The sequence below is a fragment of the Glycine max genome, chromosome 4 (assembly GCF_000004515.6).
Source record: "Glycine max cultivar Williams 82 chromosome 4, Glycine_max_v4.0, whole genome shotgun sequence".
Lineage (NCBI taxonomy): Eukaryota > Viridiplantae > Streptophyta > Magnoliopsida > Fabales > Fabaceae > Glycine > Glycine max.
In genome coordinates, this window is record NC_016091.4 from 3,153,894 (window position 1) to 3,171,477 (window position 17,584).

Below are 17,584 nucleotides of genomic sequence, written 5' to 3' on the forward strand. Positions count from 1 at the left end.
ATTTATTGAGTAGTTTACTAAAAAAGAATCAAAATATAAAGTGATGAATGCTTTGCCGGTTGATGTTTAAGGAGAAAAGTTGCATCTTACAAGGAAATTCATGTTTTACGTATGTTTGCCTTCTTGTTATATATCCTAATTATGATCACGTAACTTTCCAATACAAATTGTTACTAGAAGAGGCGACATTTGGATTAGTGCTCGATCAATCTCAAATTAAGGATACGATGAAAAAAAAAACAACAAAGGACAAGAACAGGCATATATGTATGTATAGTATACTCCAGGTACCACTTATTTATGCATAATTCCACCAGGTACCATAAAGTTACTCATCTCCCAAAGTCCAACACAAGGGTAAAGAATAATGGGTTTTACATATCCTGGCAAAAGAACAAATGTTCCATTTACGTGAGGGAAGTGCATCAGAGCGCAATATCCATCAAAAGCAGAAGCGGTGGGCATAACTAGCTACATGGTTCAGCTTAAAGAAGGAATAACTTTGACTGCACAAAAAAACAGAGATATTGGTGGAGTCCTAAAATAAATTCATTATGGTATATCATTTCAGTGAAAAAAAGAAAGAAGAAGCATATTGTGATACAAAGTGGAAGGAAGCAGGCCTAGAGAAGGCTGGCCAAAGGCCCCACAAAGAGAAAGAAGAAAAAAGAAAGTATAAAAACAGCTTTATGGGGAATAAGGATGAAGTTGCATGATTGAACTGAAGTGAACACTCTCACTCTTCTATGAAATTTACGACAATCTTTTGGTATATATGTACATAATATACATACACTTAATTTTAGTAGTTCTAGTACTCTAGGATTTAGAAGAGGAAATATTGGCTACTTTACTTTTAAGAGATATAACAAGAAGAAGAAGAAAAAAAGGCAAAGAAGAGAGAGAGAAAAAGGCAAAGGGTATGAGTATGACAGGACTAAGATCAGCTGGAATTTGCGGTGGAAGGTGGTGGAAGTGGATGAGGAGGTGGTGGGAGTAATTATAGTAACAATAGTAGATTGCAAGATAGATAGTTATAATCATGGGCGAAGCATATTCACTTTCCTCTTTGTCATCACTTTCTAAGGCATGATTAGAAAAAAGTTCACCAATCTTCTCCACCTCCTTCGTCCTTTCTTCCTCTTCCTCCCTCCCCTTTATGTTAGCCAACTCTTCTCAAGTGCGTAGAGGAAAATAAAAATATATATAAAAAACTTGCTTTCCAAGTATTTGAATAGCCAAAAAAGATAGAGATAATCCTCGCTATTAAAGTATTAACCAACAACCATAAAAAGGTGATTTGTCTCTTGCTTTCATGTTATAAAAGATGGACATCCGCGAACACGTTGGCAAATGAGTTCTTGAAAGTAATTCTTTTTAATCATGGATCTCTCCCTCGGAGTCAAGTGGCCATTGTTATCGCTAGTAATTCATGAGGGGAAAACAATTAGTGTTAGGATTATAGTACGTTGTTTGAAGTATAAACAAAAAAAAAAAGGATTATAGTACGTAGTCCTAGGTAAATGAGAAGGTTGTTTTTATATATGCTTCAATGATTAAAAAAGTTATGATTTTTATTTGAAATTACACACATATATAATCGCTGAAAAGTGTGTACTTATTAGTATATTATTCTAATCTCCCCTCTCCCTCACCTATTTTCTGTTTGGTGTACCACATAACTAAAACCGCCGCCGCTTGCTCCAAGCACAGTCGGGAAAAGTAGGCCATTGGAGCTACGTTACGCCTCTATAGCCTCTGTCGTATAAACTAATATTAAAACAAAAATAAAATGCCTAAAAAACTTAAAAACTCTTACTTATATTACAAATTGACCAGTAATGCAATGCATTACAGAATGTACAATCCATAATGTATTTTTTTTTACTACGGATTGACTAATCCATAGTAAAAAAAAATACATTATGAATTATGAAGAACATTAGTATTAAAACTACAAATGGAAGCGTGTTTTCGTAACAAAAAATACATTAGTCTTAAAATTAAAAAATTCAAAATAAATATATTTTAACAATATATAACATAATTGTATTTCTAATGTTTTATTTCTTCACCCCTCATGTAAAGGAAAACACAATTCTGTTTGTAATTTTATTAATGGAATCAAATTTCCGCTAGCTCTCCTTGGTCCTTGTTCCTCTCCTTTCCTCAATTCGCCCTCTCATCGCCCTATACGCTCCCTCTCCCTCATCCCATATTCTCAAACAAAATAAGAAACATAACGCATAACAACAACATGACATCAACCTCGGTGGCAATTCAAAGGAGCAAAAACAGACAAACAATGGCGATGAGGCGCAGATCTAGTTGTACCTAGTTTTTTTTTTTTTTTTTGTAATCATTTCTTTTTGTACCTAGTTTTCCGTTCAGCATAACTCCAATCCGAACAATATTAAAAAATTTCATAAATGTAAACCAAGCCTTGTCAACTTGAGTTAAGAAGCGCTCCTTCATCACCTAAACCGGGAGACCTTTGGATTTAGATAATAAATAAACAAATTCGGGGGAGGGAGGCAGGGTAGGGGAAACCTCTGTCAGTCAGGTACGACAATTTACTAGGCTAGAAACAGAAGACAAGGCACCAAGCACCAGAATTTCCTGGGTAAATTGTGCCAATTTTTTTTTTCCTTCATGGTCATGGTATTTGCCTGAGGACAGAGAGTCACATACATCATGTTGCCAAGCCCGTTGTCTTACAAATGGGACACAGATTCTTTTGCATTAGCCACTGTTTGATACAGCTGCTATGGAAATCATGGCCACAATCAAGCGTTCCAATATCATTCCCATCACCATAATCCTCCTGCATACGACGTAGATCAAGTGATGAGACCAATGTGCACAAGCATGCGGGGGATTTAAATAAGTCAGCTTAGTCAGGTTTACCTGACAAACACAACAGGGTTCTGCATCAGTCTCAGACCCTTTTTCAACCGAGTGCTTTCTCTGTTTCAAGAGTTTCGATAGGGTTTCCTCACTCAATCCAGTACTCACATTTCCAATGCGCTCTTCCAGAGCCAACAACTCCTGTTATAGTCAAACTTCACATGAGAAACTAACTCTCTAAAATGAAGTACTATCTTGAAAGACAAGCAAGGGATAAACTGACATTATGGTTGTATAGATATATTAATATTTGCATCCAGATGCAGAAATGAGATTTTACCTCATAAGACATGTTATCAACATCAAGTCGCATATCCCCGTGTCGATCATGAACATCAGCTATTCCAGAAAGAAATGATTGATGCTCAAGGATCACAACATCCTGTCACAAAATGAAAACACGGTTCTTACACCGGCATTTACAAGCTTGCTATAAATATCCATTAAGCCAAATAGTAAGCAGCCAACCATATTGAGATTGAGATTATGAACACATAAAAATTCATATGTTTGGCTAACATAAAATTACGAGCTAGCTTATATATTAAAAACAAAAACACTTGAGGAAGGGGGTCTGAGACTCTGAGGTTGGTTGGCACAGGCAGTTTAATAGATTTTCATATAGATGCTGAAGAAAATGGAGTTATGCCCACTCATATTTGTGTCTTTGTCTAAACACAGAACACGCTAACAAAAAAGAGATTAATTGCAATGAGCCCTTTATTATTTTTCTAGAGACCGATTCCTCACTGTGGCATGGCATCCAAATAAACAGTTTAAGAGACCTTCACATCAGCCATGAGCTAACACTCTAAAACTAAAATCTCTTGGATTACTTGCAAGATTCTACCATAAGCAACAATAGTGAACACAAATATGACAGGACCAAAATACAATGTACCAACAGCTCCAAGGATGATTTAAGTGAGATGAATTAGATCTTTAAAGCAGAGATGTGTTGGGGGCAAGAATTTAACCTAACGATTATATCACCAATAAACAATCTGGTTAAGACCAGGTTTAGAGTACAAGCACATCAACACAAGGTTTCCCCCCAACAAAAAATGATCTCTTTCAAACACACCACAAACAACAAACTACACAATGCAAATAACTTCCTCATGCCATTGCTAACAAAACACACCATAACATTAAAATAAACCTTCATAACTGTCTTACACACTCCTAAACAAGACATTCAGGACTTGCCAGTCTTGGCCTGTTTCTTTTTCTTCCTAACAACTTCCATGGCCTTGAGCCTTCAACCTCCACAGGCTCATAAAAACTGACCTATCAAGATGTAAACAATAGGATTCAAGCAAGGTGGATGAAAGGAATGCCTTGACTGTTATTGATGGTAAAAAGGTATTGCTCAAAAGGTAAGTGCTTGAAAAAGAACAGATAAGGGATGCAATTTTTCACGCCCTTGTACGGTGTTGGTGGACAAAATTAGGTGTTTCTTGGCTAAATGTTGGAGTGTGCATGTGACCATGGTTATAGGAAATGGAACCAAATAGTTGATTGGCTTGCAAATCTTTCTCATGGTTTTAACATTAGACTTCCTGTATTGGAGTTTCTTCATCCAGGATACGGTAGAATCAAAGGAGATTTATCTGGTGTGTCTTTCTTTAGGAGTATTTTAGCTGGTTAAGGGCCCTTTACACACATGGTCAAGCATATCTTACAACCCAACTTACCAGTCTATTTAAAGAGATCATGCACATATTTCCTTTGAGAATTAAATATGCCTTACTTAGAGTAGGCAACTTCTAGCCCAAGAAAGTACTTCAGCTTCCAAAGATCCTTCTTCTCAAACTAAGTAGCTAACTTCTCCCTTAGAATTTTTTTTCAAGGTCATTATCACCTACAATAATTATATCATGTACATGGGTCAAAAGTGCTGTAGGTTTGCTTTCTTGAGAATGTTATATAAAAAGGGTATGAACACCATGACTGTGCATGTACCCCAAGGATACCATAACCTGAGTGAACCTTCCACTAAACCAAGCGCAGGAAGACTGCTTGAGGCTATACAAAGCCTTCATTCCCAATTCTATTTCCCCCAATGGCTAACTCTTCTTCTCAATTCCTTTTCCTACTAATAGGCAGCTATTGGTCTGCTAACAAAAACCCACCCTTAATGGGTCTAATCAATTTCAAGCCCATGCCTATTCCTTCTAACATAACTCCTTGTATGTAACCTGTTGAGATATGATTCTGATAAGATTTGTTTCCTTATTTACGTTATTGTTTCAGTTTCCTAGTTACTATTTTTATGTAATTGATTTTGATTGTAAATCCCTATAATCAAGGGATCCCATCATTATTTGCATTCAATTCCATTATCATAAATAAGCTGATAAAAAAAAATCATAAATAAAGAGCTGAGGAATCATGCTCTCAAGCATTCAGATCATTCCTAGTCTGATATTCAAGTTGGTATCAGAGCTCACATCCTGTGGGCCTGATAAAATCGTTTCTGCTGTCCAAGAAGGTCACTATCGACCTGGTTGTCCCGACGGCCACCTCCGGTTGAGGTAGGACTGCCGGCACCACAAGCAGAACTTGTCAATCTGTTCAGATTGGGAATCGGCTGACTAACCTAGCTAACTAATTGCTAACATAACACACCCATTATCGAAACATAATCAGTTAACTTGGCTGCCAATTTGTGTTTAATCATGTGGAATTTTTTTTAAAACAATAGGAAAACATCAGACTTAACTTTCATGAGAAAAATCCATGTTAATTGAGTGCACGGCCATCAATAAAGGAAACAAACCATTTTGCACCAGAGATATTAAAAATAGACACAAGACCCCACACATCAGTATGAACAAGATCAAAAGGTTTAGCACTTTTACTATTATTAGGAGAAAAAGTTGAGCGATCGTGTTTAGCAAATTGACAGACTTCACAATGAAAGGAGTCAACAGCTACTTTGTGAAACAAGGAAGGAATTTAGAGAGGGAAGCAACAAAAGTTGTAATTCAGGAAACAGAGGAGGAGATCCCTGGATCTGTCGAACATCCAGGAATTCACTATTTTTGTATAGTTTCAAGTTCTTGGTATTGTACCCGCATTGGAGCAGGATTGGGAACTAGGGTTCGTCAAGAAAGATTCATTCTTATGCTCACAAATCTAATCCTGTTCTATCAGAAACGTACAAGACATTTTACTAATAATGAGCAAAATTTTGAATCCATCCATTTTTTCCCAAATACTGCATCAGATTTTTATCATTATTGCTTGCAACCTTTGGACAGATATGGACAGAATATACCTTTGGGCTTTGGGAATCCATGTGTAAATCCAGTAAGAATTACAAATAAATCAACATTATTGATAGGCCTGTTAGGGACAAGATAACTCAATCCTCACTGCTAAACTACAAGACATGTAATTATATTTTTTGAATTAGATCTGTATAGGGGATTGAACCAGCTTTGAAACCATTATGGCACTATTAGAAAATCAGATAAAGGTAAAGGAAACTTAACATCTATCTGTCAATATACACCATAAATTTAGAATAACTAACCTCAAATCGCATGTTCCCACCTCTACGCATTCGGCCCAAAACATTGTGGAGCTGCTCCATGAAAGAAATGTCATTACAAGAGAAAAGTCACTCATGAAAGAAAATAAAATACTGCAACTTTCAAGAGTATTTAAATAACACAGCCCAAATATTGTCAAGAGAAGGTATTTAAATAACACAGCCTCTTTGACCTACTATTAGGAGTATTTTTTAGTATTATGTGATATCTGGGGAAAGGTTTTTGACTGGTTTTATACTATTTTGGATCTATATGGAACTTATAGGCTACTTATTGAGGTTCAATACCCTTGAACATTTGGAACTAGATCGTACTATTGTAGAGCCAAAATGATGCAATCAAACCTAGTATGATGATTGAGCAAGAGCAACCAAACACAGGACTAAATGTTTATCAAATATGCTCCTAGACTTATTTTGTTTGCCAGAAATCATTATTAACAATTATATTCAAGACTATACCTCCTTCAGCCAGGAGCTTGCTCTAAATAAATTTGAAGCCAAAATATTGTTCCCAGCATTGGGACAAACAGAAAATAAAGCTTGGGTAAGGTTCATAAGAAATAACATCTAGGCTGAACTAAATTAGTCTTAAGTCACTGGAATCACATATGATGCAAACCAAAAATGTTTGAATTGAAGCTACAATTTTTAAAAAGGCAAATTTTCCACTTAAACAATTTCTGGAACAAAATTTAAATTTCAAAGAAAATGGTGCCGAACATTATATATGCCTCCAAACACTTAATACAATCATTGAAGCAACAATCTTTCCCAGCAGTAAATAATATGATTATTGAAATGCAAGAGAAGAGAGAACCGAATACAAACCTCAGATACAAGTCTACTACTTCCTTCACTTGCAACAGCCAAAGTACGTAGTGAATAAGGAATTCCAAATTCACTACCTCCTTGCCTCTCCAACCATGAAGATGATCTCGGGTTTGCCCCACTCCCAGATGATAACGCCCTTGGTTCAGATGTAGAAAAACCAGAGCGCAAGGAAGAATAATTATTGCTTGGACTTCCAATAGCATCAGAACTGGGAGAAAACAAGGACCGACGGACATATTCAGATAACCTCGTGGATGCTGTGGAGGATTAGGAGGAGAAACCCAAGTTGGGGCAGATGAGGGATTGGTAGCTGGATTTGATCCAGTCCGTGATGAAGCAACATTTCCTGGAATACTTAAATTTACACTACTTGAACTTGAAGCTCTAACTGTTGGATTTTGAACTAAATTTCTTAAATCAGTTGCAGGTTGAAAGACTGGATGTTCTAACATATTTCTGGACATTCTTCTTGAGCTTGCATCCTCCTGATCCCTGGCTGGGATATAATTGAGTTTGATGAATGGATGTTTCTGGAGCTAGAACCACCACTCCATCTAAATGATTGTCTATTCCTGGGCAAAGCAGGGACATGGATTACATGTGGCTGGCTTTGAGGAACCACATTATCTATCGGTGGTGCCGACCTCGAGTTCAGAGAATTATTAACAGAATGAAGTCTTTGTGATACTTGAGAGGATGGAGAAACACCAGAATGCCTAATCATGCTCCCAGTTGAGAATGCGGTGGGAGGAACAGAATTTGCTGGGTTTGAAGGATTTAACCTCAAACGGAAATTCCTGTGAAAGCTTTCTGAGCTTCCTGCAGTTTTGAATCAGAAACATTTTCAGATGCTTCATCCCCGATACCCAGGCCAAGTCTTGCGTTTACCTCTTCTGAGGGAATAGATCTTCTCGAACTGCTTCCAGCATTATCCTGAGTAGGAATGGTGTGCCATGCACTACCATCTGTATGCTGACTGTAGCTAGAACTCCCAGCATCTGACGATTGTCCATTATTTCCTTCAACAGCCTTTCGTTTACAAGAGACCCGCCGAGTATCAAGAGAACAACTAGGCCTACCATCAGTATCTTCTACCAGGAAGGCATTATTTCCAGAAGGAAGCAGAAAAGAACCAGATCCAACATTAGGTGGTATACACTCGTTTGCTGACCCACTAGACTTGTTTAAGTTAGGGAGCTCCAGATGTTGACTATCATCACTGCCACTGTCCGCTAAACCTGCATTTAAGTTGAGATTCTGGGACATCAAATGAGAATTGGGGCTACAGATGTAGATAGGACCTGTATTGACATTGTCTAGTGAAAGAGCATTGGTTGGTTCAAGGCGCCTTTCTTCTAGGCTTGGACCAGCCAATGCACCAGCAGTAATGGTTGATGACCATCCAAGTTCTCTTTTTTGCTCATTATTGTTATCTCATTTGGTGTATTACTGAACTTGGCTCCCCTAAGCTCCATCCACTCAAATTTTGCCATTCATGATTAATAATAGAATTGTCATAGGATGAGTTCATATCACAAGGAGAAAGTATATAATCAGGAATTTGATTCTCTGCAGGATTCACATTATTCCAGCAAATTTGCTGATCCGCAGTAGAATTGCCAGATGCAGATCCACAATCAAATTCTAAGGTTTCAGGCATTGAAACAACTGTACCTCTCTGCCCTTGCATTGGAGAAATCTATTGATTTTCCCAACTCAATATAATTAAATATATGAAATGAATCCCTCAATAAAGCAGTAAGTCAGGCACTAAATTTGACAGAGCTGTTCAACAAAACAAGAAAATGTTCGTTAGGCGAACTTGACAATTATGCAAACAAAATATGCAAGAAATTGTTCACGTAAGATGTAATCCATATAACATCAGCAAAACCTCATATCAACAAAAGTATCAGAGCATATGACAAACTCAACAATTAAGCAACAAAATTGCAAAATAAACATCCTTAACACAGGAAGGTCATCACAATTAATAAGGTGAATGTGTAACTAAAGATCAGGTTAAGTATGCTTCTTAATCGTATGCTCTAACCTTCTGAATTAGCGTATAGAACAGGTAAGCAACACCCAAGCCACAAGCACCACCGCTCAATCCTCTTTCATCAGCTAAAGAACCCGGCAGTACCAATCCCACTAATGCAGCATTGTCAATTGATTAGTCCCAGAAATTTGCGACCCCCTAGATAAATAGGCAAAACCTCAACAACAAAGTCAGCACGTTTTCACACAAGTTAATGAATAAAATCTGGAAAAAACAAAGAAATGAAAATTTTGACAAGATCAGCTCCGATATTGAAAACACCAAAATGGGTTCAATTGACCCAAGACCAAGCTGAATTAAAGAGATTCAAGAAGAAACGAACCAATGAAAAATCAACCCTCCTAAGAAATCTCGTCCAAAAAAATAAATAAATAAACATGGAAAATTCAAACTTAATAAAATTCTGAAACGCAGCAAATCATCCACTGATCAGACCATAAAAAATACGTAGGTTAAATGGAAGAAACTCACCGGATGAAATGGAAATGGAAAAAGGCCAATCTAATTGGAGAATCACGGTATTCGTGACTCAGAATAAATAGAGAAAGAAAGCACCCATCTTGGATATGGGATGCTTTTTTTTCGATTTATTGTTCCCTTTCTGTACTCCTGCCAAGAAAACGATGAAAGGCAAGAACACAGTGAGAAGAGAAAAGGGGGAGAGAAGGGAGGGTGTTGGATGTAAGAATAGAAAATGTAATTAGTAATAGTAATTAATAATTAATTAATTTACCAATAGGTAATTATGTAATGAGAAAGTAAGTGGAAGGGGGGTGCCCTGTTTGGCGGTTACCAAACAGGGGGAGGTGAGGTCTGTGTCTTTAGTTCTGACCTTACTCAATCCATATGGGTCTGGCTCAGTCCCCAAACAAAGCAAATAATAATGATGTTAATAAATTATGTGTCCAAATCTACACCATGCGAATGACTCACTTCTTTCTCTCTCTTGTTTGTGTTATACGGTGGGTGTGGATTGAAAAGAAAAATAATATCACGACAGTTAATCATTTTAGTTTATTTATAAAAATCAACATTACTGGTTAATTTGTTCTTAAATCCATTATTTCTCTCTGGTTTCTCTTCTCATCTTTCTTTAACTATCAATTCAATCTTATAATTTCCTAAGTTTTATAAATCAATACATTAACATTTATATAATATTTTTTATTTTACTGCTACTTTGCAATAAAAAATATTAAAATAAAAGAATATTTTATAAATTCAACAAGTTAATTAATTGACTTTTATAATTTTGAAGACTAAATGAATTTATTTAAAAGGCAAAAAATAAGATTGTATTTTAGTCATTATTTGATATATATCTATAGATAGAAATAAATAAATAGCGACTTTGACTAAGTAGAAGGAGAGAAGGAGATTTGGGACATTAATTTTAGAGTGTGTTTGGATGGAAAAATTTAAAATTATGATAAATTTTAAATTCTAGGAATTTCGAATACTCCAATTGAAATTCTTTTATTTTCAAAATTTTGTGTTTGAATAAAAAAAGTTAAAATTATGAGGATGAAAAAAATGAATGAAAAAAAGAAGATATGATTGGTGTGCTAGTTATACGTGTTCCTCTATGCTCACATCGTAGGAGCTCATACGGTATGTATTTAATGTATTTACTTATAACTGTAAGAAGAGAATTTTAATTTCTCACATTTTAAAAGAAAATTAAAATTCTAGATTTTTAGTTGTTTAAAATTCTGTTTTAAAATTTCAAAATTTTAAATTCTTCATAAAAAGCATCCAAACAATGGAGTCTAAAGTACAAAAATTCAAATTCTCTAATAAAATACTTTAATGAGTTAAAATTCTCTATTCAAACGCACTCTTATTTGATTATCTTATTTGATTATATATTTATATGGATTAAAAATTGTATTCTTATTTTAAAAAATAATAATAACTTAACCTCTATTATATATCTATTATAATTGAGTGTGTTAACCAAAACATATTTATTTCTCTCATGAGAGAATCAAATTATACCAATTCTCACCTGTTAGATTATAATATAATCTAACGATTCTAATCAATTCAATAAAGTCAGCAAGTAACTGCAAAATAGATAGCAACAAAATCCACTTTTATGTAATCACTCATCATCCTCTACCGCAGATCTAATTTAGCCCTCAATCACAATAAATACAGTTATCACCTAATATCCATCCTTTACATAACGATCACCAGAATTTTTCTAGTGCAATACAGAACCTTTAAGTGATTTTGCAATAACCTGTTAATTGAAGATTACACAATTCAACAGACAATTTGTGTTGTGAATTATTTGTCTTAAATATATTTTTTTATTTTTAAGAAGAAGAAATACAATTCCAAACAAAGAATCTCATGTAATATATAGCTGGGCTTTCATATAAGTATTTATAGGGAATATTATCCAAAAATAAAATTCACTCTGAATGTTGTCAATATTAGTTTATTCAGCCCTTTTCACTCAACACGCATTTGCTTTTTCATTGCAAGATACGACGGAATGCATTTTTTTATTTAAAGGAAAGTATTGATTGCAATGCGCAATATAGATCGAGATAAATGACGAATTAAATGTGTATTTGATTCAAATGAAAAGATTCAATTTTGATGTCCTGAAACGGGGTGCTGCCGAGGAAGGATACGTGGCATACTTATTGAAGGTCATGTGATGGATAAGTCAATAAATTAGAATAGTCAGATTATATTATAATCAACGCTTGAGGATTAGTTTAATTTTTTTAAGTTATACCACTGTAATTGAATCTCTTTATATATATATATATACAAAAAAAATTATTTTATGAGATAATATCACGTGACATCTCAAATTAATCCTCTCTAAATAATTTAATTAAAGTATATTTTGTATTTATTATATTTTATTCTATTAAATTGATTTAATGATTTCATTGTATCTTATATTACTTGATTGATTTGAATTAATTAATAATTAAATATTTTATTTATTATTGTGTTACTAATTTAATTAAATCTTAAATTAATTGATATTGTAAATATATTAATTGATTGGTTCAAAAATATATATTTAACATGTTTTTTATTAAATAATATTTGTATTATGAATGAAAGAGAATTTTACATTATCATATCTTTTCAATTTTTTAACACACTTTCTTTCTTTTTGTTTTAATTTCTTATTTAATTACAATTTTCTCATTGTTTCTTGACTTTTTTTTCTTCTTCTTGGTTTTGATTTATGTTTTTTCCCTATAAAACTAGTTTTTTTTTTCCTAGAATTAGTTCTTTTATATATAATAATTATCATCATGAAATTGATATTGTTTTCCATTTAAATGAACTAAATTTTTTTAAAAAGAAAATAAAAAAAGAACATGTAAGATATCATTAAAGTAAAGAGATCCTACCTAGACACTACCCTTAATAATAACAATTTTGGAGCATGTGTGTAATAATAATATATTTAAATATTTATTAACATATATACTAATATATATTTATTAAAATTTAAACTAAATAATTATTAATTAATAATATATTAAAATTTCAAATTAATTTTTAAAAAATTACTCATATTAATCGTAAAGGTGAATTTAATCCACGATACAGGTACACTAAGTTAGTTACACCTTAAACAACAATTAACACATCTAATCAAATCTTCTATTACACTAAATGTGATTAGCTTCAACAATATATAAATTTTACTATAAACATTAGCTAAGACCGGTGGTCATATTTGACGTTACAAAGGAACATTTATTTCCCTCATTTAAACTTTTATGTATAAAAAATTAATACTATTGTAATGTATTCAAATATTGTTTTGTTTTATAATATCATAAAAATTATTTCATTTATATTAATTATATCGTAATAATATAATTATAATATATTATATAAAAGCAAATAATATTATATTATTTATATTTTATAAAAAAAACAATAAAAACATTTCGATATGGATAATATAAAATATTTTATTGTAGTTATTATATTATATTATATATATATATATATATATTTATATATATATATATATATATATTTATATATATATATTTATATATATATATATAAAGGATTCATTGCTTAAATTATTATTTTACCTAATTTTCTTTGTCATTCATATAGTTTATTTTTCTGTCCATTTGAATATTTGTCTGTCAAATGTTTCTGCTTTCTACCCGTTTTTATTATTTTTTTAATCTATTTAAAAATATATATATTTTTAGAAGAACAACTTTTTTACTTATTTGTATTATTTTTTATTTATTTATTTCATTTACTTCATCTTTTTACTCATTTTCTTATGTATGTCAGTGATTTTATTTTCACTTTGCATTTATTTACATAATTTTTTCACTCATTTGAATGATTTTTTTCCCAATGCTTACACTATTTTTCTGGTCATTTTATAACTTTTTTTTCTCATTTTAATTGTGTTTTCATAGAATTTAATGACCTTACGTTGTAAGTGTAAAACCATTTTGCAGACAATTAAATCTCTCTATTTTGTCACATCAAATCATATTGCTTCAATTAAATTAAAAATAAAAAACCCAAAAACATTATATTACATATTAGCTTCTTCTATGTTGGTTTACATGTTTCATATTACGCCCTCTCCCTACCTTTACCTTCGTGTCATTTGAATTCATTATAGGTTCGTTTTTGTTGTTTGAGACGAGGAAGTGTGGTGAGAATGCTGACCTTGAAAGGTTAAGATTATGAGATAAGGAAGTAAGATGGAGGAGAATAGCTGAAAAAAAAAAGGGAGAGTTAGGTTTTGAGATATGAAAGCAGTGAGGCAGAGGACGGTTACCAGGAAAAGTGGAAGATTTGAGTTCTGAGATGGCAAAGGAGGGTGGCTGAAAATTAGGGTTGAAATTTTGAAATGAAGAATAGAGCAAAGGAAAGTGACAAAAAATGGAGGATTAGGGCTTTGAGACAAGCGGAAGGGGCAAAAGGAGGTGATAGGAAAAATGGAGGCTAGAGTTCTAAGGATGTAAGTGATCAAGTTTGGTTTAATTTAATTTAATTTTTAACAACCTAACCCAACATAATCTAATCATGTTAAGTTGGATCATTAGCTTGAGTAACTAAAAAGATATTATCGTTTATTTGAATCTTAACAAAAGATACCTCAACATGTATTCAATAAAATCATTTAAATTATTTTACGATTCACAAATTTTATTTTTTTTAACACACAATCTCTTATACGGACACAAAAAGAATTAGATAATTACTATTTATTTCTTATTGTACATTTATTATAGTTGGGTTGAATTGAGTATGAAACTCATGAACTTGGTACTGAAACCAATACTAACTGGATGCACTAAAAAAATCCCAAACAAAATCAATGATTTACCTGCTAAAATGCAATTGAGTTGGATATTATTTGCTTACACCCTTCATTAGTTTTGAGATGGGAGAGTAATGTGGAGGAGGATCCTCCTAATGTTTCCCACGATTTTAGTCTTCATTTTAGAAAATTTACAATTTAATTTAATTTTTAATTTTGCATAACTTTTTTTTACATTTTATTTAATTAAATATGATTTTGGTCTTTTCAAATTTCAAAAATTCATTTTTAGTCTCTCAAAGTTTCAATTTTGTCCCCGCAAAGAGTTGAAATAACTATGAGCAATATGCAATTGTCATGGCTATATGCTTGTATAAATAACTGTTATTTCTTTTTTACATTTGGAATATGGACAATCATTCAAAGAGAAATCTTGTTTTTACAATGCTTTTATTTATGCACATTGACACGATAAGACGTTCATTATTTGAGATGTTTAACTAATGAAATTTGGTAAATATTATTAATTACAAGAGAAATCTTGTTTTAACAATGCTATTATTTATGTTTTTTGTAATTAATAAAAAGACAATTTGGAAAGTATAAATAATAAATAATAAAATGAAAAATAAAATAAAGAATATTATAAAAAGTAAAAAGAGGTTTTTTTAATCTGCACGCGCATATATAATACAGTTTGAAGTAAAATTTAATATTATAAAATTTGTTTATTTTTTTAAAAAGCGTCATATATTGTAAATACAACTATAGCATGATCTTTTCTAGTTAAATAAGATAATTTGTACTCTTATTTTTTATATACGACTTTGGGCTAATTTGTTTAAACTTTTTTTTAAAAAAAATAAACACTTATTTTAATAAAATAAACAGTTTTATTTTTTTTTAATGTGTTTTTATCTTTTTTCCCCTTAAAAACAATAATTTATGTTTATTTTAAGAACTGAATCATATCTACTTCTTAAAAAAAACATTTATATAAAAATTGCTTATTTTAAGTTATTTTCTTAAGTTTAAAGAAACTCGTACTTTTTTTTAGAGTAATGATTGGACAATTTTACATATCATACACTTCATCAATACTTATTTATTTTTATCTATTTTTCTTATCAATTTGTATCACCAATTATATTTATGTTTCTCTCTCTTTTCCTTTATATAATTTATAAAATAAAGATTACTGTATATATATTTAGAAGTATTCAATTACTATAAATTATAAATTTTAATTATATAAAATATTTTTTTTGCAATACACATATTAAATACTAATAGTTCTCAATATCTTCTTTATTCTCAACATGGGTGTGTTTGTGCCAACTTGTCAAATCACAAACCTTCGTTAAGCCTGAGTACTATTTATTAAATTTTGAAATTAGTATATTGTTTTAAGTTCTCTTAAATAGTCATATTTTTACTATTTTACATGGTATCCGTACACTAAAGTAGGGGCGTAAATGACTTGAAACGAACTCTTAGGAGCTTGGAGTTAGTTTGTAAAAGAAAATGATAGTTTGAATTTGACACATTTATTTAATCAACCTAATAGAAAACTTCGACTTAACTTATTAAGAAATATTAAATTTGAGCTTTACTTATTTAACTCATTTATAACTTAATTATTTTTCTTAAATAATTTTTTAACTTTATTAATATAATATTTAATAATTATTTTAATACTAGATAATTATCTAGTGATAGCAAAATGAGTTTAACATGTTAAAAGTAAATTTTCAAAAAAAATATAATAGATAATTAATTTAACATTTTTTAAGAGTTAGATGTTTTCATATATATATATATATATATATATATATATATATATATATATATATATAACTTAATTAAGTTTTTTATACTTGAAAAATAAGTCATTTTTATATTATTATCTAATATTCATTTTTTTCAATTATGTACCTAAAAAATTTATATGTTTCAATTTAATACCTGTCGTTAGTCTCCTTACATTAAGTAATAATCTGACAGACAAAGTGTCAGGTCATCAAGCTTTATCACTAACACATCAGCGTCATATCATCACCTTTTTTCCCTTTCTCCTTATTCCCTTTCTCCAACGAAAACCACCACCACCACAATCGTTGACTACCACCACCACACCGTCCAACCCCTCTTCCCAGCCCAATTCTTCCCCACTTACAACATCGTTGACATTAGAGAAAATAGGAATACGTGAAAATGAGCGTCGATGATAATGCTTTTTGGTCATGGGATGTTGTTTTAGGATGTGTTTGGGGGATCTGGATGGAGGTGTGATGAGGGTGGAGCTGTGCATGACGATGCGGTGGTTGGTAGTGGCTAGTTCACTGTTGTTGCACGTGCAGAGAGGTGGATCTGAGTGGTGATGGTGTGCATGCATTTTGACTAACAGCGGATACTAAATTGAATTTTTTTTTTCAAGTACTTAGTTGAAAAAAATATATTAAGTAATAATATGAAAATAACCTATTTTTCAAGTATGAAAAACTTAATTAAGTCTCTCTTTCTCTTTCTATCTATATATCTATGTGTGTGTGTGTGTATATATATATATATATGTACACACACATGAGTTACTCATAAATCTTTAGGGTGCGTTTGATTTGTAAAAAATAGAACAAATAGAACAACACTGGACAATTAGCTGAGTTATAGGATAACTTTTTGTACTATGCACTTTTTGGTTTGCACTATAAAAATATATAAGTAAGATTTTTAAACTTTATAAATTATTTTATTATTTAACAGAATTTATTATCATGTTTTACTAACATTTATAATTTATTAAGACTGTGATATATTTTAAAGCATTATTTTATACTAATTGTTATAGAAAAATTTACAATTTATTAATTATGTTGATATATTTTTAACTATATCTTATAAGTATCATATTATAAATTAAAAAAATCAA

At 31.5% G+C, this 17,584-nt stretch overlaps 1 pseudogene across 1 annotated transcript; it reads right to left on the reverse strand.

Annotated features, from left to right (window-relative positions):
* Positions 1-2,258: 2,258 nt before the first annotated feature.
* Positions 2,259-10,221, reverse strand: LOC102668059 (probable E3 ubiquitin-protein ligase RHG1A; annotated as a pseudogene). The gene is made up of 8 exons (XR_005891081.1): positions 10,096-10,221; positions 9,834-9,971; positions 9,354-9,500; positions 7,298-9,085; positions 6,449-6,499; positions 3,188-3,289; positions 2,908-3,048; positions 2,259-2,824 (listed from the first exon to the last, which is right to left on the reverse strand). The product of XR_005891081.1 is annotated as a probable E3 ubiquitin-protein ligase RHG1A (transcript).
* Between the last annotated feature and the right edge of the window lie 7,363 nt (positions 10,222-17,584).